The 24891-nt window shown below is 49.0% G+C and overlaps 1 protein-coding gene across 1 annotated transcript in view; it reads right to left on the bottom strand.

Moving 5' to 3' along the window:
* The window catches only part of DDX3X (DEAD-box helicase 3 X-linked), a 545023-nt gene that overhangs the window by 334895 nt on the left and 185237 nt on the right, over positions 1–24891 (bottom strand). The window lies entirely within an intron of this gene.

Genomic DNA, 24891 nt, shown 5'->3' with positions numbered 1-24891 from the left:
TGAAAGGCTCTTTGCTTAGCCCATCGCATAGCTCAGGGTAAAGGCCCTGGCTATCTGCGTAACCTTCTTACCCTTCATCGCCCCGTCCGCTACCTTAGGTCTGCGGGAGCTATGAGGTTCCAACTTCCCCGGGTTCGTAAGACCAGGATCGGAGGTGCTTCTTTTAGGTTTTTGGCCTGTAAACACTGGAATAGGCTTCCTCTTGATCTTCGTATGGAGCCTTCTGAAGCAAGATTCCGTTTAAAATTGAAAACCCACCTATTCCCGGGTATAAACTAACTTCTCTGCATCTGGGATTGGGGTTTGCACCCGGTCTCTGGTCTTAGGTGAGCAGCAGCATTTGTTAGCGCGGGGACACTATGGTAGTGTAACCAGGCGCTCTAGAAATGGTATTATTATTATTATTATTATTATTAACCATAGCGCATTCCCTTGCGGCCGATGGTCTGGTTGCGAAGTGTTTGCATTTTGGTGTGTTCCAAAAAGGGTCTATTTGCGGTGTGCCCCATTTCCGGAAAGGTTTCTATATTTCCTGTTGATTGAGCTCCCATTCGTGGAATGCTGCCGTTTGTCTGCCGAGTGCGCTTCCACATTGTCCTTCCATGGGAGATATATTGCTAGGTGGTCTAGTCTTAGGGGAATGGCCCATGTACATATTTACTGTGCTAGCCCTGATAGTGGCACAGATTGTGTTCCTCCTTGTTTGTTGATTTAGAACATGGTGGTTGTGTGGTCTGCTTGGATGAACACCCTGTTTCCGTATAGCTCCCTTTGAAAGGCTTTTAAGGCTAGGAACACCATTTTTAGCTCCAGGTAGTGGAGGTGTTTCACCGCATCTTGCTGCGACCATAAGCCCCTCACCTTGAGTTTGTTCAAGCGCGCCCCACACCAGCTGGGAGGAGTCTGTTGTGATGGTCACTGTTTGAGTTGGCTGTGTGAATGGTTTCACTTGTGATATGTTTTCCTTGTTTCACCACCCTATTTCCTGATGCACTGCGTGTGTGACAACCACAAGATCTTCCCAACTCCGTTGCCTGTGACCATTGCCACTGTATCCATGCCTGAACGGTCTTGTGTGTAGGTGAATATTTGGGATCAGGTGTATGCACAACGCCATCATTCCCATTAGCTTGCCCCTTACAGTAGAGACGTGTCTTTCAGTATTGCCAAAGTTTGTGCGGGGGAACACATTGCCCTGTTGGTGTTGATCTCTGCCCCTAAGAATATCTTCACATGTTCCGGTTCTATTGAAGACTTTCCCTAATGGATTGAAAACCCAAGTTGGATTAGTGTTTGTATCGCCTGCTGGATGTGCTGTTTGCAGTTGCTGTAGGAGCTTGCCTTTTGAGCCAGTCATCGAGGTAGGGGTATACATTTATTCCTTGCCTCCTAAGGTGTGCTGCTACCGCTGTTAGGCTGTTTGTAAACCCCCTTGGAGCGGACTGGAGTCCGAATGCGAGCACTGTGAACTGGTAGGGAGTCTTGTTGATCACAAATCTTAGTAGGCTTTTGTGTTTCTTGTTGATGGGGGATGTGCAAGTAGGCGTCCTTTAGGTCTATAGTTGCCACGTAATCCCCTTCCTGTACCTGGGGTATTACTGCTTGCAGAGATCATTTTGAATCTGTGTCCTTATGAAATTGTTTAAGAACCTTAGATCCAGAATAGGCCTTACCGTTTCGTCCACTTTTGGTACGAGGAAGTAGTTGGAATAAACCCCCTTGTTTTTCCTTGTACAGCACTCTATTACCTCCTTGTTGAGCAGTTCCTATGCCTCTAGCAGCAAGAGTGAAAGTTCCTTTGCAGAGTGCACCTTGTTTGGCCTCTTGTTTGGAGGTTGTTTTTCTAGCTCTAAACAGTAGCCATATTGTAGGTTTACTATCCATTTGTCTGTTGTGACAGTTTTCCATTCCTGGAGGAAGTTCCTTATTCTGCCTCGTACTGGTGTTATATGTTTGGGGAACTGTTTGTTTTGTGAACTTCAGTCTTTGTGTTTTGATGCCCCCCTAGAGGTGTCTGGGTGGGCATCTGCCTTACGGAAGTCACTTGGAGGTGGGTGGTTGCCTTCCTCTGCCTGTCCTCGTCAGTTTGAGCAACCTCAAAAGGACTGCACTCGTGGCCAGTACTGCCAGTTCTGCTGCTGTCCCTGCTGCTGCTGGCCCTGGCGGTTTCCTTGATAACCTGGTTGGAAGGTTTGGTGCGAGGTAATCGGTTGGTTGCTTCCCCTACTATTTAGCCTTCTTGAGGGTGTACCCCCTTCTCATCCCTCTAAACTGCAGTGCTCCTATGGAACTTGTAGTTTTGTTGTCTTTTTTGAGTTGGGTTAACTTTGTCAACAGGCGTGCCAAAAAGTCACCCCAATCATCTGCCTGCTGGACATCTCAGCCACGTCCAAGGCGGACTTTAAACATATGTTCACCATGTTTTTCCCTTCCTCTACCAGGTGGGCTGCCCTTTGCTGGTACTGATCGGGTAGATGCTTCAGGAGCTGCCCCACTTCCTCCCAGTGCTGGTATGCGTGTGCTGATTAGGGTGTTTAAGTTGGCGATGCGCCATTGAATCGCCACACTCTGTTCTACTTCTGTCCCTACGAGGTCCATTCTTCTACTCCTTGTCAGGAGGAGGGCCGGCATTTGTGGGCACATTGGCCTTTTTCTAGCTGTTGCAGTAATTATTGCATCACCTGACACGGAACCTTGAATGTATGCAGGGTCCTTTGAAGAGTGCTTGTACTTTTCTGTTTCTGGGTCACCAATTTACATACAGCTGGCTCCCTGAAAGCCTCTCTGCCCTGGTCCAGCACACTCGGAAGCATGGGCAGGAAAGGACTGTTTGTGTAGGCAAAAGAGTCTCCAGGAGAAAATAAGCTTTGGGCTTCTCCAATTTCACTCCATATGTCTCTGCAGCATTTCTGACCACCATATTATAGATCCCTGTATCGTCTGGTGGTGAAGGCCTCGAAGGATATGTGTCTACTCCTTTCGGTGTTGACGTCATGTCACTCAGTCTTGCGCCTCCGAGGACGTAGAGTCCTGGTGGGTTTGCTGCTCCTCGCCTTCTCCCTCGAAGTAATACAGGGCCTCTTCCTCCTGTTCTTAGACCGGTTAAGGCATTTGGCGGTTCAGGCTCTTAGTCGCCCTTTTCGAACTCGGCCGCGGACTTCGGCAGAATAGTGTACTGGCTCATCTTTGTCTTTTTTCCGCTGCAGGATGCTTGCCATTTCGGCCTCGAGCCGCCTCCTCTTCATCTCCATAGCTTGTTCGGCGTCAAGAGTTTGAACGCTTTGCTGCGAGGTATTTAACGTTTTTGTTGACCCTTCTTTTTTCTGCATCGAGGAGTCCTTTACAGGGGCTTCCTTCGACTACCTAGGTTTTTCATGGGTCTTTGCCAACTGGGAGTCCTTTTCGAAGGATCCGCTGGGCTGTTTGTCCCTCGGTGCTGTTGCTTTCGCTGAGTGCGACGGTAACGCTCCCTTCGAAGACGTTGTTCCACTCTTACGAGTGTCAGTCCAAGTGTGGGGGGGGGGGGAGCGATGGAGGTGGCACCTGCCCCTGCATGGTGTGGTTCGCCCTTCTCTGCCTCTTACTGAGGGGTCTTGGGTGTGAACGCCGAGCAAGCGTTGCAGTTCTCGCTGTTGTGGTAGAGCGGCAGGCAGAGGTTGCAGACTGGATGCTGGTCCTTCTGGGCGTATTTGTGGTGGCAATTGGTGCAAAACTTGAAAGGTGTTTTGTCCATTCGTGCACTTAGGGAGCCCCCGTGTCCTCAATCTCCGGTGAACGTCGAGATCTCGTGAGAAATTCTTCTCCTTCGTAGTCCTGGTTACCAGACCTATAGTCGGGTGTGCTGAAAAACTGATTGTTGACTTTTTCAATTTGTCGATTCTTTCTCCAAAACTCTGGAATTAGTCGGTGACTATCCAGACCCAACGGCGGAAAAAAAAAAATCTGAAGATCGCAACCAAAAGGTGGGAGCTTCTAGAGGAAGTGCGTCGACATCACAACCCAACCACAAGATGGCGGGATAATGCACAGCATAGTGAATTCAGAAAGATTCACGCTGCAAAACCATTTCGTTTTGCAGCATGAACCCTTTTCTGTATTCACATGCTGTGCATTAGAATTTGCAGCGGTTTTCCCCTCTTGGGGTGGCTGTGATAAGATGAGAAAGACTTTGCAAACACGTGTTGAATTACCTTTTGTCCCACTTGAGCTTCCCTAGTCATCTGTATATCCATGCAGTATCATTTGGTGAATGTGTGTGGGGATGCCCATGTTGCTGCAGCACATATGGTGTCTATAGGCGCGCTGGCAATGAACGTCAGGGTTGCCCCTTTTTTCCTGGTTGAATGGGCTTTTGGTCATGTGTTTAAGAGTCTTTCCTGGTAAGGCAGAGCATACTTAAATTGCCTTAAACGTGCTATTGTCTACTTTGTCAGGAGTGCTACGTTGGATTTGGCGTGAGAGATCATCAATTAATTGCACTTACGGAGTTGTTTTGTCTCTTGTAGATAGTATAGTAAAGCTCTTGCGTCCAGGGTATGAAGGCTTCTTTTAATTAGTTTGCAGGTTTTGGAAGAAAACTACTACCTGTATGCTTTGGTTCATGTGGAACTTGCCTACTACCTTAGGTAGGAATGGAGGGTTTGTCCTTAAGACAACTTTGTATTTGTGCATTTGCATGTATGGTTACTCAATAGTCAACACTTGTAGTTCACTTACTCGTTGTAGAGAGGCTATTAAGACGGCAGTCTTTATGGGGATGTATTTGAGTTCTGCTTTGTTAACGGACCAACAGTCCAGTTATTAGTTGCGTTAGGACAGTGTTTAAGCTCCACATAGGGGCTGGAGCCTTTCTTGGGGGTGTAAGCCTTTTGGATCCCTAAATAAATCGTTTTAGGACTGGTGCTGTGAAGAAACGTTCATGAATTTCCACTGGTGTAGACTACAACTGCTGCCAGGTGATCCTTGAGGCAGGAAAAGTTGATGTTACTGTCAAGCAAGTGTCAGATTTATGAGCACGGTTTTTGTGGAAATTGAGCTTAGGGTATTGTTTTCTTAGCACCATACGGTGTACCATTTCCACTTAGCTACGTAGCATCGTCTTGGTAGTCTGTTTTCTTGCCTCCTTTAGTACTTCCATGGGTTTTTTTGTGGTAGGTTTAAAGGTCCGAACTATATTCAGGCACCAGGCTACTAGGCGGAGCGTCACTGGTTCTGGATGAAAGATTTCCCCCCCATTGCACTGTGAGGAGGTCCTTCTCTGCTTTGAGCTCGATCATTTGTTTCCTGGACAGTTAGTGTAGTATTACATTTGTTCCTGGTTGTCTTTTGTAGTAGGGTAATCAGAGGAAAAGCATATGCAAATATCCCTAACCAGTTTAGTGACAGGCAATCCCTTTTGATAGGTGGTGTTGAAACCTGGAGGCAAAGGATTGGCATTTTTTGTTCTCCATTATTGCGAATAGGTCTATGTCTGGCTTTCCCCAAAGGTTGAAAACCTGTTGCAAGGTGGTTTGTTTTTATCTCCCACTGACAGTTTTTGCAGTGTGGTGAACACCTGGACATGTAACATTTTGGCTTTGAATTTGCCTTCACCGGTCAGTCGTCTAGGTAGGGATAGACTTGTATCCCTCTCCTTCCTAGGGATGAAGCTACCGCTGCTAGGCACTTTTGTGAAGTTTCTTGGTGCCGATTTTATCCCCGAAAGGCAGGACTTTGAATGGTATTGAGTTCTCGTGGACGAAACGGAGGCATTTCTGGTGAGCTTGGTTCATAGGGATGTGCAGATAGGTGTCCTTTAGATCTATTGTTGCCATGAAATCTCCCTTTTACAGCTGCAGGATTACTTCCTGCAGTGTTGTCAACTTGGAAGTGCTGTGTGCGAATGAAATGTTTTATGAACCTGCGGTCTAAGAAGGGTCTTGGCGTGAGATCTTGCTTTGGTACCAAGTAGTACGGTGAATAGTTTCCTGGGAAGTTTTCCCACCATGGTACTTTCTCAATTGCTTGTTTTTGCAGGAGTTCCTTTATTTCTTGTGGGCAAGGCACTTTGAGTTGAATCCTGCTCCTCCTCTTGAGGGTTGTCCCCTGCCTCTTCCCCGAAAGGGCTGCCTTGGTTGATGTTGCCAGGATACCACACTGACTGCTGGTTTGATTGCTGTCCACAGCCTGGAGTTTGTTGGCCGTTGAGAAGACTCTCCTTCCTGTGGGTATTCTGGTGTTAAAGCCTCTTTTTAATGTGCCCTTCTGTTGTAGGGCTCAGAGAGCCCTGGCAGGTTCACCGACTTATTTGTTTAAGTGATTCATCAACTTTACTTAAAAACAGGGCATCTCCTGTGAAGGGCCTGTTGATTGAGGTTTGTATCTCTTGGTTGAAGCCTGATATTCTGAGCCATGCGTGCCTTCTCAATGTTGTGCCTGCGCACATTTGTTTGCTGGCTGTATCGGCTGCGTCTAGGACGGATGTCAGGCAGGTGTTGGCTATGTTCTTCCCCTTCTGTATGATGGATTTTGCCCTTTATCTTCGTCCGGGAGTTTGTTTATTAGTTCCTCGATGTAATCCCATTGTTGGTGGCAATATCTGTTGAGGAGAGCGTTGAGGTTTGCAATCAGTCATTGAGTTGCTGCTTCTTTCGCCATCTTTCTTCCTACCACGTACATTCTTTTGCTTTCTCTCTGGAGGTGGACCAGTGGAGGAGTGGGCGTTACCCCTTCTTGCTGTGGTGACAATGAAGGGGTCTGGCACGGTTTCCCTGCATGCATTAAGGGTCCTTAGACCCTAGGGTTACCTCCTTGAAAGCCTCATTGCACTGAGCCAGGATGCTTGGTGGCATTAGGAGATATTGCATCCCTTGGGTGGATGGTGCCAATGTTTCTAGGAGGAAACAAGTCTCCGTTCTCCTCAAAGGGAACACCAAAGGTATCAGCTGCTCTCTAGATGAGGCTGTTGTAGAAGGCTAGGTCGTCTGGTGAAAAAGCCTTTGAGGAATAGCTACAGACCTCTTCTGGGTTTTGTTGAGGTCATTCTATTCTTCCTCTAAAGTCCCCGAGGCTTCCTCGTCTTCTGGAGCATAGAGTTCCTCTTCAATGTTTTCCTTGCGTGGTTGAGGGCTTGCCTGAGCTTAGAGGGCATCGTCCTCTTTGGTGTTTTCAGCAGAGTCACCGGGCTGCGCGAAACCTAGAATTCCTTTAGCGATTTGAACGCCTTTTGTTGAAGTACACCCGCCGATCTGCTTCTCCACCTCAAGGGTCTTTCGGCATCCAAGGCAGGGTAGATCTTCTTGGGTGTGTTGGTTTCCAGGCCCAAGGGTGTGGTCTTTCCCTTCGTGGCATCCTGTTCAGCACTCGCCTTAGTCGATCTTCCCTGGTCTGTATCCCCGAAGTGGGATCAGTGGGGTTCTCTTGATCGCAGCTGACCCTTGGTCATACTTTTCTTCGATGCATTAGCTGTCTTTTGCGCCTTCTTTTCGTGGCCCTTTGTTTCAGATGGTTGAGGGTTTCTTACCTTGTCGGTCTTGATCCGTCGCTTTCTTCGCAGTACGCCTCCTCAGTGTAGCCTTCGAGGATTGACACCCCTCCCCCCAAAAAGGTAGTTTCTGGCTTTAGAGCATGGCAGCGTAGTGGTCTTCCCTATGCTTTCAGCATACCTCGACTGTCTTCGACACAAACACCGCACAGGCCTCGCAGTCCTTACCCTAATGATCCCTCGGCAGGCAGGGGATACAAAAGTTGTGTGGATCGCGTTGTGCAAACTTGTAGTGGCACTTTAGGCAGATTTTCCATGGCCATACCTCGCCCTCTGTTCATCCATCGGCATAGTTGCTCCATCAGGCTCCCCCGACAGAAAAAGGGTATCTGGAGGTCCTTCTCCAGAGTCTACGTAGTCTAGGATTGATTGTTTGTTCACTCTAACTCCAAAGATTGGGACGAAACACCCGAAAGAATAGGAGTGTCTTTGCTTCCAGGACCAATAGTGGGAAAAAGATACTCTAGATGGCTACCATGCACAGGAATTTCCGGTGCACCGTCTGACATCACAAGGGAATGGCCTAGCACCAAATGGTGGTCTAAGACACCCCAAGCAAGAAAAAAAAAAATAAACAGACTATTCCGGACACAATCACTATATGGCGGGATAATGAAGAGCATTTGATTCCAGAACCAGATTCATGCTGCTAAACATTCCACAACATCACCATCTTTAACAATCTTAAGAAAAATAAACTTGGGGCATGTTTGAAGAAAGATGGTTCTCTACAACCGGATTCCTCAAAACGGTCAAATGGCATTAAGGATGGGGAGTCAAAAGTGGTTAAACTTTTATGTCTCATAAGAGTTTGCTGCAGCCATTTCTTTTTCCAAGATCACATTGGTTTCTGATGCGCTTTTATGAGTGGAACACTTTGGCAAACTAAAACACCAGTCATCTTCCCCAGAGTAGTCCAGTCTTTACTGTAGGGACACAAGAATAAAGACTTCAGGGGTCATGAGGCTGAAAGTGATTGCAAGGCAGCTTACCAAGTAGACAGTTTCTAGTGCCACAATACGGATGCACTTCTGATAGAAAATGTACTCTTTTGGCACAATTTAAAACAAGTGTTCCTGCTCAGTGGGGCTAGAGTTCTGGTAGCAATATACTGTAGCCAATTGTAAGAAAGTACCCCTTTTTGCATGGTTGCCCCCACCCCCGACAGCAGTTTTGCCTGATGTTGATGCTCTGACTTGATACGCCCTGGGTCCATACCAATCAGGTTCCCAGGGCCTGTATACTTTCCCAAAATGGTACCTTGTACCCCCAACGGGCACCTCTGGCCACATTTAAGTCCCTTGTAAAATGTACCATGGGTACCAAGGGCACTGACCAGGGAAGGCCTCTAAGGACTGCAGTACGGATAAGTTACTTACCTGTAATCCTAGTTCTCTTCCAGGGGTATAGTCAAAGACATAAGCACTGAACAGTCCTGCCACCGTGCGGGGACCCTGGAGCAATTGCCAATAATATGCATCTATCTACATATATATATATATATATATATACACACACACACATCTATACATCTATACACACACACACATCTATACACACACATCTATCTATACACACACATCTATCTATACACACATCTACATACACACACATCTACATACACACATCTATACACACCTACATAAATACCCATAAATAGATATGATGTATATATACACACACACATATCTATATATATATATATATATATATATATATATATATATATCTATATATAGATATCTATATATATATATATATACACACACATTCAAATTGAAGCCTGTAAACATGTTACTAGGCTTAAAACTGGCACAATTGCATTGTAAATCTTTTACATTTGTAAAAATAAAGACACAAGTCATGATATACTTATGATACAAATAAAACTGCTTTGAAACACACAACCTTTATTTGCAAAGGTAAAGAGGCAAGATCATAGAGGCAGATTAGCCTAGAAAGGCTATATATAGACAATTGCAAAACTGGCGCCGTGCCTTTAAGACCTCCAGGAACCCGAAAACAAGACCATAAACATCGGCACTCTATATTCAGTCCTCTATTGATTCATAAAGTTGTTCAGAATGTTGGCTCCAAATATCAACACCACATAGGTATACTTTATGCTGAGACCATTTAATACAAGTAGAAAGCAAAGTCTAAATTCACAAAGTTAAGACAGTAGCAACAAAGTCAGGATTAGGCAGCTTGATGTGACAATTCATACGTTGAACTGGCAGCAGACACGCGTTTCGTTTCTTTAAACTTTTTCAAGGCTTTAATCTGTATTCGCATAAACCACCAAGTAACTTTGTATGGAAGTTGTCCCAGTCTTGGAAAAAGAGATCTGTCCCTCTGTATACAATACTAGGTTGCATCACTCGACTGCATCTCGTATTGTTCACATCAGAACACTAGTTTTCTAGTTTTGGTAGTCTGAGATACTTGGGCTTTGATATGCCCCTTATGGTATTGAAGAGTGCCTCACAGTGCAGTCGTCCCTGATGAAGTGTACCCCCAGGCTCCCATCATGCACCACAGGTGACAGTTAGGTCTGTTCTTTTGGACGGCGAATAACGAATAATTTCTTACCTGTCGGTGTAGTTTTGCAGCTTGAAGATCTTTCTGGATTCACTATACTGTGCATTATTCCGCGATCTGGTGGTTGGGTCCGGATTCGTTTTTTTTTTGTTTTTTTTTGTAGCCCAGGTGGGCCTTGACGTCCCACCATTTGGTGCACCTCTCGTGACGTAGTCGTGCTTCCCGCGGAAGTCCCACCTTTGGGGCGCCATCTTCGGGGTTTTTTCCCCCTTTTTTTTTTAACCCTAGGCGTGGTCTTAATTTTCCTTTTCCAATTCTCTTTACTATTCCAATTATTCTGATCTTCTTAGTCCTTCCACCTCCATCTCCATCCTCATCTTCCTGGCGGAGGTGGGTGGGTTCGCTAGTGAATCCAGAAAGATCTTCAAGCTGCAAAACTACACCGACAGGTAAGAAACTATTCGTTTTGCAGCGTGAATCTTTCTGGATTCACTATGCTGTGCATAGACTTTGTAGCGGTTTGTTCTCGCTGTGGCGGCTGGGTGGTAGAGGAGTGTTGGCTGTTGAATATGCGTTGAAGCACTTTCTGTCCTACTTGTGCTTCCTTGTTCATCTGAATGTCCACGCAATAGTGCTTAGTGAACGTGTGCACTCAAGCCCATGTTGCCGCCAGGCATATGTCCTGAATGGGCGTATTTGCCAGGAAGGCAATAGTTGCCCCCTTCTTCCTTGTGGAGTGGGCTCGTGGCCCATCCGATAATTCCTGCCCTGCTGGTTTGTGGCAGAATTGTATTGTTAGTGCAATCCATCGTGCAATGGTGGCCTTTGTCACGGGTCTACCCAGGAAACTAGTTGCAAAAGAGACAAAGAGCTGCTTGGTCTTCCTGTGCTCTTTGGTCCTCTCAATGTAGTGCATCACTGCCCTAGCGTCCAGGGTGTGCAGTGCTCTTTCTGCGCCTGTCGTGGGGTTTTGAAAGAAACTCGGTATTTGAATTGTCTGGGTCATATGGAAGGCAGACACCACCTTAGGCATGAAGTGTGGGTCCGTTCTTAGAACCACCCTATCCTTGTGTATCTGTATGTAGGGCTCTTGCAGTGTCAGTGCTTGCAGCTCGCTCACTCTGCGCAGCGAGGTTATCGCTACCAGGAAGGCTGTTTTCATTGTCAGCATTTGCAGCGTGGCCTTGTGGATGGGCTCAAACGGCGCCTTCATAAGCTCGGTTAGGACCACGTTGAGGTTCCATGCCGGCGGCGGTATCCTCTTTGGTGGCGCAATTCTTTTCGCCCCCTCCAGGAACCTCTTTACTACCTGTGACGTAAAGAGACTTCCTCCTCTCTCCCCTCGTGTGTAAGCTATGATTGCCGCTAGGTGTACCCTTAGGGAGGATGAGCATAGAATACTTAGCAGGTGTGTGACATATCTAAGCACCGTTGACTGTCATTTTATTCTGTAGTTTATTTCTGCTGCACCATATTGTGAACCTTTTCCATTTCTCCCCATAGCATTTGTGTTGTAGGTCTCCTTGCCTCCCGCAGCACTCGCATAGTGCTTTGAGGTAGGTTCAGGTGTGCAAACTCCAAGTCTTCAGGAGCCATGCCGCCAGACTGAGGCTCTCTGGTTCTGGGTGCAGGACCTCTCCGTTCTGCATGGAGAGCAGGTCCTTTCGTCTTGTGAATTTGTGAGGAGTGCCTTGTGCCATTTCCACTATTTGAGAGAAATATGTCTGCCTTGCCCACTGCGGTGCTACTAGGATCAGTGTCATGTTGCTGGTTCTGCACTTGTCGAGCACCCTGTGTAACAGTGGAATCGGTGGAAAAGAGTAGGCAAATGTCCTTGACCAACTTATCCATAGGGCATTCCCTTGCGATTGCTGTTCTGGTTGTCTGGATGCGAAGTTTTGTCATTTTGCATTCAGGCGTGTTGCAGACAGGTCTATTGTCGGTGTTCCCCACCTCTGGAACAGCCTCTGCGTTTCCGGTCCATTGAGCTCCCACTCGTGGGATGCCGATGTCTGTCTGCTGAGCCAATCTGCCTCCACATTGTCCTTCCCCGGTAGGTGTATGGCCAGCAGGTCTATCTTGAGTGGGATGGCCCATTTCCAAATCTCCTGTGCCAGAGAAGAAAGGGGGAACGATTGTGTCTCTCCCTGCTTGTTGATGTAGAACATGGTTGTAGTATTGTCCGTCTGTATCAACACTTTCTGGTTGTATATCGGTTTCTGGAAGGCCTTCAGGGCTAGCAGGACAGTTTTCAATTCCAGGTAATTGATGTGTGACCGCATCTGCCGGAGTCCACAGACCCCTCACCCTGAATTTGTTTATGTGTGCTCCCCATCCTATTTGTGATGCGTCCGTGGTAATGGTCACAGTTGGGTTTGGTGGTTTCAAGGTCTTCCCTGTAGTTAAGTTCTCCCTGTTCCACCATGTTATCTCCTCCTGCACCGCGTGCGTAACAACCACTAGATCCTCCCAACTCCCGCTTGCTTGTGACCACTGCTGTTGCAGCCATTCTTGGAATGGTCTCATGTGAAGCCGTACATTGGGGACTAGGTGGGTGCATGACACCATCCCCATGATCTTGCTCACTGTTCTCACTGTCAGAACTCTCCCCTTCTGGTAGAGACGAGTCTCGTTCAGCAGGGCTATTGTTCTTCTGTCGCTGGGCATCACCATGCCGTCTATGGTGTTGATCTTCGCCTGCTCTGGTTCTATCGATGACTTCCCCCAGTGTATCGAGAACCCCAGGTTTGTTAGTGTTCTTGTCACCCGTTCCGCGTGCTCCTCGCACTTGTCGCGAGTGCTTGCTTTGACCAACCAGTCGTCTAGGTAAGGGTACACATGAATCCCTTCCCTTCGTAGGTACGCTGCTACTGCTGCAAGGCATTTTGTGAAGACCCTTGGGGCTGACTTTAGGCCGAATGCCAGGGTTGCAAACTGATAATGATCCTGGTTGATGTTGAACCTTAGCAGGTTGTGTCGCCTGTTCATTGGGATGTGCAGATAGGCGTCCTTGAGGTCCACGGTGGCCATTAAGTCTCCGCCTCGTATTTGGGGTAGCACTTCTTGTAGTGATGTCATCTTGAATTTTTGCGTCTTTATGAATTTGTTTAGGAACCTTAGGTCCAGGATGGGTCTTAGTGATTTGTCCGCCTTTGGTACAAGGAAGTAGTTTGAGTACACTCCCTTGTTCCTTTCTCTGCGTGGCACTGGTTCTATTGCCTTCTTTTTCAGTAATTGAAGTGTCTCCTCCCTGAGTTTAGCAAGCTCTTGACCCGAGCGCTGTCTCCTCCTTGGTTTCTTGTTTGGAGGCCTTTTCTCTAACTCTATGCAGTATCCGTGCTGTATGACGTTGAGAACCAGTTTGTCTGATGTTATTTGTTGCCATTGTCGAAGGTAGAGGCCCAGTCTTCCGCCTACCGGTTTTGCATGCTCGTAGACGCTTGTTTTGCGTAACCTCCTTGGTATTTTTACATTGCGCTTCACCCTTCGGGGTATGCTGTGGGTGAGCGTCCTTTTGTGTGTGTAGTCACTTAGATGAGGGTTGGTCTCCCCCTCTCCTCCTTTGGCCACGTCAGTTTCCTCTCCCTCGAAAGGACTGGCCTCGAGGCTGGTACTGCCAGTTCTGTTTCTGCTGTCCCTGTTGGCTGTGACTGTCACCCTGCTGCCTGTGCTGGAATGCCTGGTGTGACGTACCCTGCTGGCTTCCTACCCTTCCGTAGGGTCTGCGATTTGGTGTGCCTCTACGCATTCCTCTGAATTGCAGGGCTCCCATGGATCTTGCGGTCTCATTTTTCTTTTTCAGCTGGGTGAGCTTGTCGTCCACAGTTTCCCCGAACAGCGTTTCACCGTTGAAAGGGGTGTTCAGTATGTTATTCTGGACTTCCTGCTTGAATCCAGAAATTCTGAGCCAAGCCTGTCTCCTTTCAGTGACCCCTATGGCCATCAGTCTGCTCGAAGTTTCCGCCCCGTCCAATGCAGTCTTGATGCACGGGTTGGCGATATTGAATATGCTACTTACCAGTATGCATCTGTTCTTGGCATGTAGGGCTGCTGACATTCATATCTGTGCATAGATCGCCGCCTAGTGTTGGGTCCGGATGTTTGCACGTTGTTGTCCTGGAAGAGTCTTCGAAGTATCCTTGGATAGGTGACTCCTCCCCTGGACTACAGTGCGCATGGGCATCCTCTCCATCCTCAGATTGTTTTTCGCCATTGTGGCTGTGATGGAGTAGATACAGAAAGTGATGACCATGCTTCCAGTAATTGAGAGCTGCAGCTGCTACAGGCGCCGGGGAGGAGGGAGGGCGATATGAATGTCAGCAGCCCTACATGCCAAGAACAGATGCATACTGGTAAGTAGCATATTCAGTTCGAGGCATGTGGGCTGCTGAATTCATATCTGTGCATAGAATATATAGCAGTGCCCTCTTATTAGCGGCGGCTACCCGTGCCAGCTGCAGCAGTCTGAAAAAGTTTTGAGAACAGCCTGTCCTACAGCTGCCTGCTGTTTTGATTGCATATCTACACAATAGTGTTTGGTAAATGTATGTGTAGTGGACCAGGTGGCTGCTCTACATATGTCATGCAAAGGAATGTTTCCGAGGAAAGCCATGGAGGCCCCTAACTTACGTGTTGAGTGGGCTCGAGGGGGAATCGTTAAAGTGCGTTTAGCCTTTTGATAGCACATTTGAATACATTTAACGATCCATCTGGCTATTCCTGCTTTGGAGATAGCGTTACCTTTGTGGTGTGGGGCAAAGGCAACGAAAAGTTGATTTGTTTTTCTAAAGGGTTTGGTCCTGTCGATATAATACATGAGGGCCCTTTTTACATCTAGTGTATGGAGTGCCCTTTCTGCGACAGTTTGTGGGTTTTGAAAGAAAACAGGCAGTTCAATAGTTTGATTCATATGGAACTGCGATACCACCTTAGGCATGAATTTGGGGTTGGTACGTAGTACGACCCTGTTGGCGTGAACCTGTATGAATGGCTCTTGGACGGTTAGTGCCTGGAGTTCACTAACTCTTCGTAAAGAAGTTATCGCTACTAGGAAAGCTACTTTCCAGGTAAGGAATTGAATCTCACATGAGTGTAGAGGTTCAAAGGGTGGACCCATCAGGCGTGTGAGGACCAAGTTGAGGTTCCATATTGGGGCTGGTGGGAGGGTAGGTGGAATGACTCGTTTGAGTCCTTCCAAGAATGCTTTGATGGCAGGCACTCTGAATAGAGAGAGGTGCTGCCTGGTTTGTAGATAGGCTGAGATTGCGGTCAAATGGACACGTATAGAGGTGTACGCCAGATTGCATCGGTATAGGTGTAATAGGTAACAAATAATGTTTTGGATGGATGCGTCTAGCGGGTTAATGTCATTATTATTGCAATAAATGACGAACCTCTTCCATTTGGCTGCATAGCAAGCTCTGGTAGTGGGTCTCCTGGCCTCCTTAATGATGTCCATACAGTCAGGTGGGAGGTTTAGGTAGCCAAACTCTAGAACTTCAGGAGCCAGATTGCCAGGTTCAGCTGTTGCGGATCTGGGTGCTGAATCTCTCCATGGTTCTGCGTCAAATGCGCGGGTTTGATCCGCAGCCTTTGATGCGGCACCACGGAAAGTTCGAGAAAGGTGGTGTACCATGGCTGGCGTGCCCACGTTGGAGCAACCAGGACGAGTGTCAGTGAGTGTTCTGAGTTTGCGTGCCACCAGCGGTATCAGTGGTGCTGGGGGAAAAGCGTACGCAAATCTGCCGGACCAGTTCATCCATATCGCATTGCCCTGCGACTGCGGATGTGGGAACCTGGCGGCAAAGCTTTGGCATTTTGCGTTTGCTTGTCGCGAATAGGTCTATCTCTGGATGACCCCACTGGTGGAAGTACGGTTGGAGTACTGATGGGTGTAACTCCCACTTGTGCATCTGGTGGCTGTGTCTGCTGAGCAGATCCGCCATCTGGTTGTCCTTGCCGGGGAGGTGTTCCGCCATGAGGAACATGTTCCTCTGAATGGCCCACTTCCACATGCTCTGAGCCAGATGAGACAACTGTGGAGAGTGTTTCTCCCTGCTTTTGTGTGTAGTACATGGCGGTCATGTTGTCCGTCCGGATCAACACGACTTTGTTGCACAAGTGTACTTTGAATGCTTTCATTGCTAAGATTGCCATCAGTTCTAGAAGGTTGATGTGCATCTTCTTTTGCTGTGTCGTCCATAGTCCCTGCACTGTGTTATTGAGTACATGAGCTCCCCATCCCTGGAGAGAGGCGTCCGCCGTCAGTATTTTTTGTGGAACAGGCTCTTGGAACGGTCGGCCCTTGCAAAGGTTTTGTGGATTCCACCAATGCAGAGAGTTGTATGCCCGACCGCTCACCAACACTAGGTCTTTTAATTGCCCGTGAGCCTGATTCCATTGACATGCTAAGCACTCCTGAAGCGGGCGCATATGTAGTCTCGCGTGCGGGACTATGAAAATGCAGGAGGCCATCATGCCTATCAACTGCATGAACACTCGTGCCGGAAGGGAGTGTTGAGGTTTGAATTTTGAGATCAGCATTTGCATGCGGTTGATTCTCACTAAATTTGGCTGAGCTGTGGCTGCCAGAGTGTCTATGGTCGCGCCTAGGTACTGTTGTACGTGTGCGGGTTGGAGATGTGATTTTGGGTAATTTAGTGAGAATTCCAGACTGTGAAGAAGGTGAATGGTGTGGGACGTGTGGCTGGCACATTGCTGGGCTGACTTTGCTTGAACAAGCCAGTCGTCCAGGTAAGGGAAGACGTGGATGTGTTGTCTTCGTAGATATGCCGCTACTGTTGCTAGGCACTTTGTGAAAACTCTGGGTGCTGTTGTCACGCCGAAGGGAAAAACCTTCAATTGGTAGTGCTGCCCTTGAACAGTGAACCTGAGATATTTTTTGTGTGAGGGGTGAATGGGTATGTGGAAATACGCATCTTTGAGGTCTAGCGTGGCCAGGAAGTCTCCCTGTTTGAGCAGCGGGAGGACTTGTTGTAGGGTGAGCATGTGGAAATGCTCTGAGAGAATGTAGCGGTTGAGGGGTCTCGGGTCTAGTATAGGTCTGAGAGACCCGTCCTTTTTTGGTATTAAGAAGTACAGGGGGTACACCCCCGTGCTTTGCTCGTGGACGGGTACGACCTCTATTGCGCCTTTTTCCAGCATACTGAGCACTTCCTGCTGTAATAGCGTTAAGTGCTCTGAGGACATAGGACGGTGTTTTGGTGGTATTGTGGGTGGAGTGGAGGTTAATTCTAGGCAGTAACCGTGTTTGATAATATCTTTGACCCACCTGTCCGTGGTGATTGTGTTCCACGTGGACAGGAACCTTTGTAGCCTTCCCCCGACAGGTGTTGTGGTCGGGAGGAAGGGAGAGGGCGTCACTGCTTGTTCTTGGGAGAGGACCTGGTGTTGCCGTAGCCGCGTCCTCTGCCCTTTGTGCTGGAGCCACGATATCCACCCCGGGTGTTTTTATCGTAGGTGTTGTGTGTTGCCCTTGTTGTATGTTTGCTGTGACCCCTGTCCTCTACCTGCTCCTCTATTTCCGGGGCGACGAAAGGAGCCGCTCCAAAAGGACTGCGTCTGTAGGGCCCCCATGGACTTTGCAGTGTCCGTGTCCTTTTTTATTTTCTCTAGGGTAGTGTCAACCTCCGGGCCGAATAAGTAGTCTGGGTTGACAGGTTGGTTGAGGATGTTATTTTGTACCTCTGGTTTGAATCCGGAGATTCGCAACCAGGCGTGTCGTCGCAACATGACGCTAGTGTTTATGGCTCTGGCAGCTGTATCCGCGGCATCCAGTGCACACTTAATGGATGCATTTGTGAGCAGTTGTCCCTCCCTGATGAGGATCTCTGCACTTTCTTTGTATTGGTCAGGGAGATGTTGGAGTAGTTGCTCTAATGTGTCGTAGTGCGCTCGATCATAGCGAGCGAGGAGCGCTTGAGTATTGGCAATGAGCCAAATGTTAGCTGCTTGGGCGGCAACCCGTTTGCCAGAGGTCTCTAGCACCTTGGACTCTTTGTCCGGGGGAGGAGCATCACCCGTTTGCGAGTGTGCCCTCTTGCGAGCATTCGCAACGACAATGGAATCCAGAGGTAATTGGCCTCTAATGTAAATAGGGTCCCCAGGCGCCGATCTGTATTTTTTGTCGATCCTGGGGTTTATCACTCTTGCCCTGGTGGGTTCTTTAAATGTTCTTTGCTGGCTTGAGGACCCCCTTTAACATGGGCAGAGTCTTTATATTCCTTTCGGAGGATGCGAAAGTATCCATGAGAAAGTCGTCCTCGATGGTGTCCGAGTGAAGTTGCACCCCATGATTGGCCGCAGCACGTTCAATTAGAGCGTTGAACGCGGCAGTGTCCTCTGTGGGAGATGTTTTTGCTCCATAGAGTTGCGGGTCCTGTGCATCCATAGGTGCACCTGGGTCTACAGGGTCATCCCAAGCTTGATCAGGGTCCTGTTGGCCATCAGGGTCCATCCCTCCGGGGTAGGGGACTTGGTCACCCATGTAGTCCTCCAACGCATCCGTGTCGGAGTGTGTGGGAGAGAGAAGGATTGTGGATCCTGGTAGGGTGAATGGAAAGGTTCGTAAAGAACTGGTTCTGAAGCCACTGGCAGCTTTCTCTTAAGTGGGATCCGGAAGGAGTCCAAAGCTGGCTCAGAAGTTATTCTCCTTTTGTGGATAATCATCCTGCCGGTGTCGGCGTCGATGATATGCGATGGAGACGTCTCCGCAGAGTGTTCGGCAGGCGTGATCGTGGTGTGGGTGACCCGTGTCCTGATTTGGAACAGTTTCGGGGCCGTGGATGGTGGCAGGCCAAAAGTAATGTTGGCTGGTGCCGAAGAGGCTGTTGGAGCTTTTATTGGCTCGGAGCCCGAAGTGTCCTGGAGGACATTTTTATTTTTGGTGCGCTGCGCAGCAACGGGTGGCACCTGGAGCGCCCTTGATTCCTTTGCGCCGACCGGTTCTGTGGAGGCAGGCGTGGACTTTTTCGGCGCCGGTGAGTCGTGGAGTCGAGGGGCGGGAATGGCAGTCGACGCCTTCGATGAGTGTGGCTTTGGTGGTGCTGTCGAAGCGGTGTGAGACGCGGCAGGTAGTTTGACCTTTGGGGTCGGAGTCGATAGCGTCGGTGCCGGGAGCCGAGTAGGTTTGGTGGCACCGAAGGTCTTTTTCCGCATGTCGATTCCGACGTCGGCCGCTTCGAGCTCGGCACCGAAGTCTCGTTTGTTGCGCTCGGTGCCGACGGGTTTTGCTGGCGTCTAAGGTGTGGAGGGCCTCGATCCGACCAGCGCCACTTTCGGTTTCGGTTTCAGTTGAACCAATACAGCTTTTGGTTGCGGTTTCGAAGGGAAACCATCCGGTTTGGGCATTAATGGCTGCCGTTGAATGTCCGAGGCCGGGGCCGAAGAACTGCAGGATAGGTCTTGGGTAAGGCCCGAAGGCGATCCCACGACCAGTGCCATAGACTGTTGCACTGGGATTTCCACAGTCTGAACGGGTAGGCCTTGCTCGTCATCGGAGCTACTCTCTTCGGCCCCTAAGGCCTCATTGTAGTCTCCTACCTCGGTGTAGTCTTCATCTCGGCGAAAGTGTTTCGTCGACGTCTTCCGATCCGGAGTCATGTTCGGAAGCGGGGCTGGAGGGTAGGTTCTCCACTTCTTCGACATCTTCGGTCTCGGCGCTGAAGATGTCGGCCGGGGCCGGTGCCGCTTGCTGCGCCACGAGTCCCGCCGCTCGTCGATTCTGGAGAGTCTTCTTGGATCGAAATCGGGCACAGGCCATACATGTAGATTCGTCGTGATCCGGTGAAAGGCATTTGTTGCACACCGGATGGACGTCGATGTGTGGATATTTTGCATTGCATACAGGGCACCGCTTGAATGGTGTCCGATTCCATCGTCAATGTCGGGTCGATGGTCGGGTAAGATGCGAAAAAGTTGGTTCTGGAAGTTAGTAAACTAACAAAGATACTATCGATACCGATCGGGAACAGTACCGACGCGAACTAGAGGCCTTTTGGCCTGAAAAGAGTTTTTCCTAACTTGAGTCAAGATAAGCACATCCGAACCCAATGGCGGAAAAAAACAATCTGAGGATGGAGAGGATGCCCATGCGCACTGTAGCCCAGGGGAGGAGTCACCTATCCAAGGATACTTCGAAGACTCTTCCAGGACAACAACGTGCAAACATCCGGACCCAACACTAGGCGGCGATCTATGCACAGATATGAATTCAGCAGCCCACATGCCTCGCACTCTTCCCTTCCTCCACTAGATGGGTAGCTCTTTGACGGTACTCTTCTGGGAGATGCTGGACTAGTTCCCCCATCTCATCCCAGTGCTGGTACTGGTGTCTGTTCAGTAGCGCGTTTGAGTTTGCCATGCGCCAGTGCATTGCGGCGTTCCTTTCTACCTTCCTTCCAGTGAGGTTCATCCTTCTGCTCTCCTTATCAGGAGGTGGCCCCGAGGCCGCCGGCACATTGGCTCTTTTCCTGGCCGTGGAAGCAATGATGGAATCTGCCGTGACCGATCCCATGATGTAAGGAGGATCCTACGAGGAGTGTTTGTACTTTTCCGTTCTGGGTGTGATGGACCGGCATTTTCCCGAGTCCTTAAACACCGCCTTCCCTTGGTTCATCACGCTTTGGAGCATGGGGAGGAACTGGCTCCTCGTCTGGATGGGGAGCAGAGTTGCGAGTAGGAAGTCTGCTTTCGGCTTCTCCTCGTCCAATTTCACCCCAAAGGATGCTGCAGCACTCCTGACGACCATGTTATACGCCCCGATGTCGTCAGGCGGCGAAGGCCTCGAAGGATACGAGTCCACGGGCTCTTCGGGGTTTTCGGTGTCGATGTCCTGCCATTCCAGTTCCTGGCTCGTAGACGGCGCAGAGCCGTAGAACGACTGCTGATCCTCATCATCACCTTCCCCCTCATAGTAGGTGCCTTCTTCCTCCTCTTCAGGACCTCGACTGCTCTTCGGCGTCGAAATCCCCTTCTTCCTCGATCTCCACGACATCCGTCGACGGGACCGTTGGGATTTTGAATTGTTTCATTTGTTCGTTGAACTACTCCTTCCTCTGAAGGATGCTCTCCATCTCCGCCTCAAGCCTTCTTTTTCTTCTCCATGCCTGAGATGTGCTCGGCGTCGACCGCAGGTCTCTTCGACGGAGCTTGCGTCGACGTGGCCTTGTCTTTCGTCGCCGAACGCCCCACCTCTTGGGTCTGTTTCGACGAACTCTGCCTCTCGGCGGTCTTCGGCACCTGGGAGTCCTTCTCGAAGGATCCGCTCGGCCTTTTGTCCTTTGAACCACCGGCGGACGTCAAAATCTTCGGTGCCGGTGTTTCCTTCGAGGACTTTGACTCATTCTTTCGAGAGTCACCATCCGCTTTTCGGGGCCCTTTCGGTGGTTTTGTACTTGACGTGTCTCTTACCAAGTCAGGCGTTTTCTTATCGGTCTCTGCGACCGTGAAGACATCAGGTCCCTCGGCGATGTTGTCTTCATAGTCGGTGGATAGGCCCAGATCGTACAGCGACGGGGCCTTACCCTTGCCTTCCATGCCGAAGTTGGCTCTCCTCTGACGCTCTCTCACCCGGAGTCTTCGGCACGAAGGCGGAACAGGCGTTGCAGTCCTTGCTCTCGTGGTCGAACGGCAGGCAAAGGTTGCATACCGGATGTTGGTCCTTCTGCGCGAACTTGTAGGTGACAGTTAGGGCAGAACTTAAATGGTGTCTTGTCCATTGCTCTCAGAGGCTCTGAGTGCGCATTTTCCTCTGTGCGTCGAAGAATTTGAGGATCCCCTCCTTCGTGTCCCGGCTGTAATATCTTTCTCTGTAGTCTTCTAAAGATACTCCTTCGATGAAACTCGCGTATTTTCCTTCTTCCTTAGTCTAAAACTCTGGAGCTTCTCGATGACGATCCAGACCCAACGGCAGAAAAAAGAATCTGAAGATGGCGCCCCAACGGTGGGACTTCCGCAGGAAGCACGACGACGTCACGAGAGGTGCACCAAATGGTGGGACGTCGACGCCCACCTGGGCTACAAAAAAAAAAAAAAAAAAAAAAAAAACGACTACGAATCCGGACCCAACCACCAGATCGCGGAATAATGCACAGCATAGTGAATCCAGAAAGATTCCCGCTGCAAAACAGTTTAATCCCAGTATAGGTAACAGATACATATAGATGGCCAGTGGAACCCTAAAGGTAGGCAGAAGTAAAAGTAGATAGCACCTTACAAACCATTTGTGGTAGTATGGGCGAGCAGTAAGGCTTTATCAGAGGGTAGTGTTAAGCATTTGTTGTACACACTCAATCAGCAAATGTCACACTCAAAGACTAAACTCAAACCAATTTGTATCAAAAACATTTAGCCAAGCCTGGTGCAGGGAAGTGAAATAAAACTTTGCAAAATCTGCAGTGATTACAGTTGAATGCAGGTTGGTTGAATTACAAGTAAGGCAACAGTTCAAAATTACTTTCCAATAGCTTTACAGATCACTGTGCAGGTTACTTTTTAATTACCTTTATAAGTTTTATGCTAATCCGTGTGATATACCTATATATCAGACATTTTAGACAAAAAGGTAAGTAATTCACTTTTAGTACATTTGCAGTTTTTCAATGTTTCATACAAACCAACTCCACACTTTGAAGAATTTAAGGAAAAGCAGTCAAAGCAATCCTACGGAAGGAAAATTAGTTAACGGTTCGCAGGCAAGTACTTATTTGTGGGAGTTGGCATTCTGGCGTAAAAACCAGGGTCAAGGATGCACTCCGAACACCCTTAGGGCGGCCAGGTGCAGAGTGCTGAGGTCCAATGTTATCCAATTGGGGCTAGGTTGCCTCCGGTTGGTGGCTGCTCACAAGGAGGTAACAAGATTGTGGGAGCAAAGCTCCCAGTGTTTTGCTCAGGGCAAAGGGGGAGCAGAGTTAGCACCCAAAGTACACCTGCAGCGGCAGCTGGGTGCAGGGTGCTCTTTTGGCATTGGGTGCCCTGTTTTCAATGGGGGATTCTCTGGTTGCAACAATGACTGCAGGCTCGAGGGCAAACATCTTCAGGAGGTAACCACCGGTTGGAGAGCTAAGTTGGGATACTTGGGGATGCTAGGACACAGTTGGTTGGGCCTCCCAAGCTGTGGGACATCAGGTGCGGTGCAGGGTTGTCTTTAGGAGTCTGGTTTTCTTACCAGCTCTGGTCGGGGGGGGATCCTCCAGAAAAGGGCTGCATTTATCGACTGGAGATTCGAGGCAGGTCCGACATCACCAGATCTCAGGTCAGGATCGCCGGGTAGACCTTTTTGTGGTGTTTGGCCACTCAAAGTTAGGCCGTGGGATTTGGCCGGAGCCAGGGTTTGTGGTTGAGCAAATACAGTGCTCACGGGAGACAGTCTTGGAAGGCAGTTCCCCAGATTCGAGGTCGACCGCCCTAGCAGTTAGGCCAACTCCTTGTCTGAAGCGGCATGGTTCAGGGCTGCCCCTAAATACTTGATTTAGGGGTGTTACAGGTAAGTAAAGGCCTGGACCAATGGGACCCATCCTTGGGGTGGGTACAACCCCTATTATGCCACCCTTCAGTGGGAGGGGGGATATGCCTCTGGTTGGCTGGATCCCCCCACATGCAAGATGAAGGGGACTGTGTAGTGCTTCACCTCGCCTCCCCGAACTGATGGGTGGGGGTTGGCAAAGGGGGGGCACACCTCACTTCGCTTTCCTGCCGATTCTCCCACCTAAAGTGGGGGTCAGAACCGGTTGGGGCTGCTCACAAAAGGTGGCAAGCCTTTTTAAGTTTCCCCTTCGTGGACCCTGCCCATCCTGGGGAGGTGGCTTGGCACCTCATCCCCAGGATGTGCATTGTTTCAGGACCCTGCCCTCTCCAAGGGGGGAATTATAAGTGCTGCAGCCCTTAGAGGGCTTACCTGACCTGGCTACAGTGCCCTTAGTACCAATGGTACCACTTACAAGCAACTGACATGTGGCCAAAGAGTGCTAACTGAGTTTGGTCTTAATGCAGTTCAGGGAAGACATAGGCCCTGGGCACCTGGTTGGCAGGAACCCAAAGGCACGCTCCAAGTTCGTCAACAGTTTAGCAAAAAGTGGGGCAACCATGCAAAAAGTGGACACTCTTACATACCCTATAATAAAGCCTTACAGCTTGCCCACACTACCGCTAAATGGGAGCAAGGTATCTACTTTTACCTCTGCCTACCTTTGGGGATCCACTGGACTGTGCACACTATACCTTACTTTGGTATAGTATATACGGGGCCAGCTTTCTACAGACCCTTTAACAATTCAAGAAACCGTGCCTAGTACTCTGCCCTCATGTGCTAAATAATTTATCAAAGTTTAAGATACTGTTACCATGACTGGCTCGGGATATTACTCCTAGAGGGATCAAGACGGCTGGCATATTAAGCCATTCCCCTCCATGTAGGCATTTCTGAACTCGTTGAAATAACCTCCCATGACCTTCTAGTTTCCTGCATCTTTCAACGTGGTATGATTCTCATCTAGATCAGGATACTTTAAACTGGACCAGCTTAAAGGCTGCCCCAAAATGACCTTTCAATTCTTCTGTCTAGAAGCTTGAGCAGAGGCTGCAGTAGCACTTTGCTGGCAAAATGATCTTGAGGCTGCAGTGACGGGATACACTATTCAAAGTGTAAGGTACATTTAGGTGATGACGGCTTAATGCATTATCAAAGGAAGTGCTGTCCTTCACAACAGCAAGGATGACGGAGTCCACTTCAGAGGATTGAAATGGACTGAGGAGTCAAGCGCTTAAGGCTGTAGTAACTTCTTGGTCACAGATTACCCCAGAAGATGAAC

This window comes from Triturus cristatus, chromosome 8, assembly GCF_964204655.1.
Source record: "Triturus cristatus chromosome 8, aTriCri1.1, whole genome shotgun sequence".
In the NCBI taxonomy this organism is placed as follows: domain Eukaryota; kingdom Metazoa; phylum Chordata; class Amphibia; order Caudata; family Salamandridae; genus Triturus; species Triturus cristatus.
The sequence above is the reverse complement of the archived record's forward strand: the minus strand, read 5'-3'. Positions and strand labels throughout refer to the sequence as shown.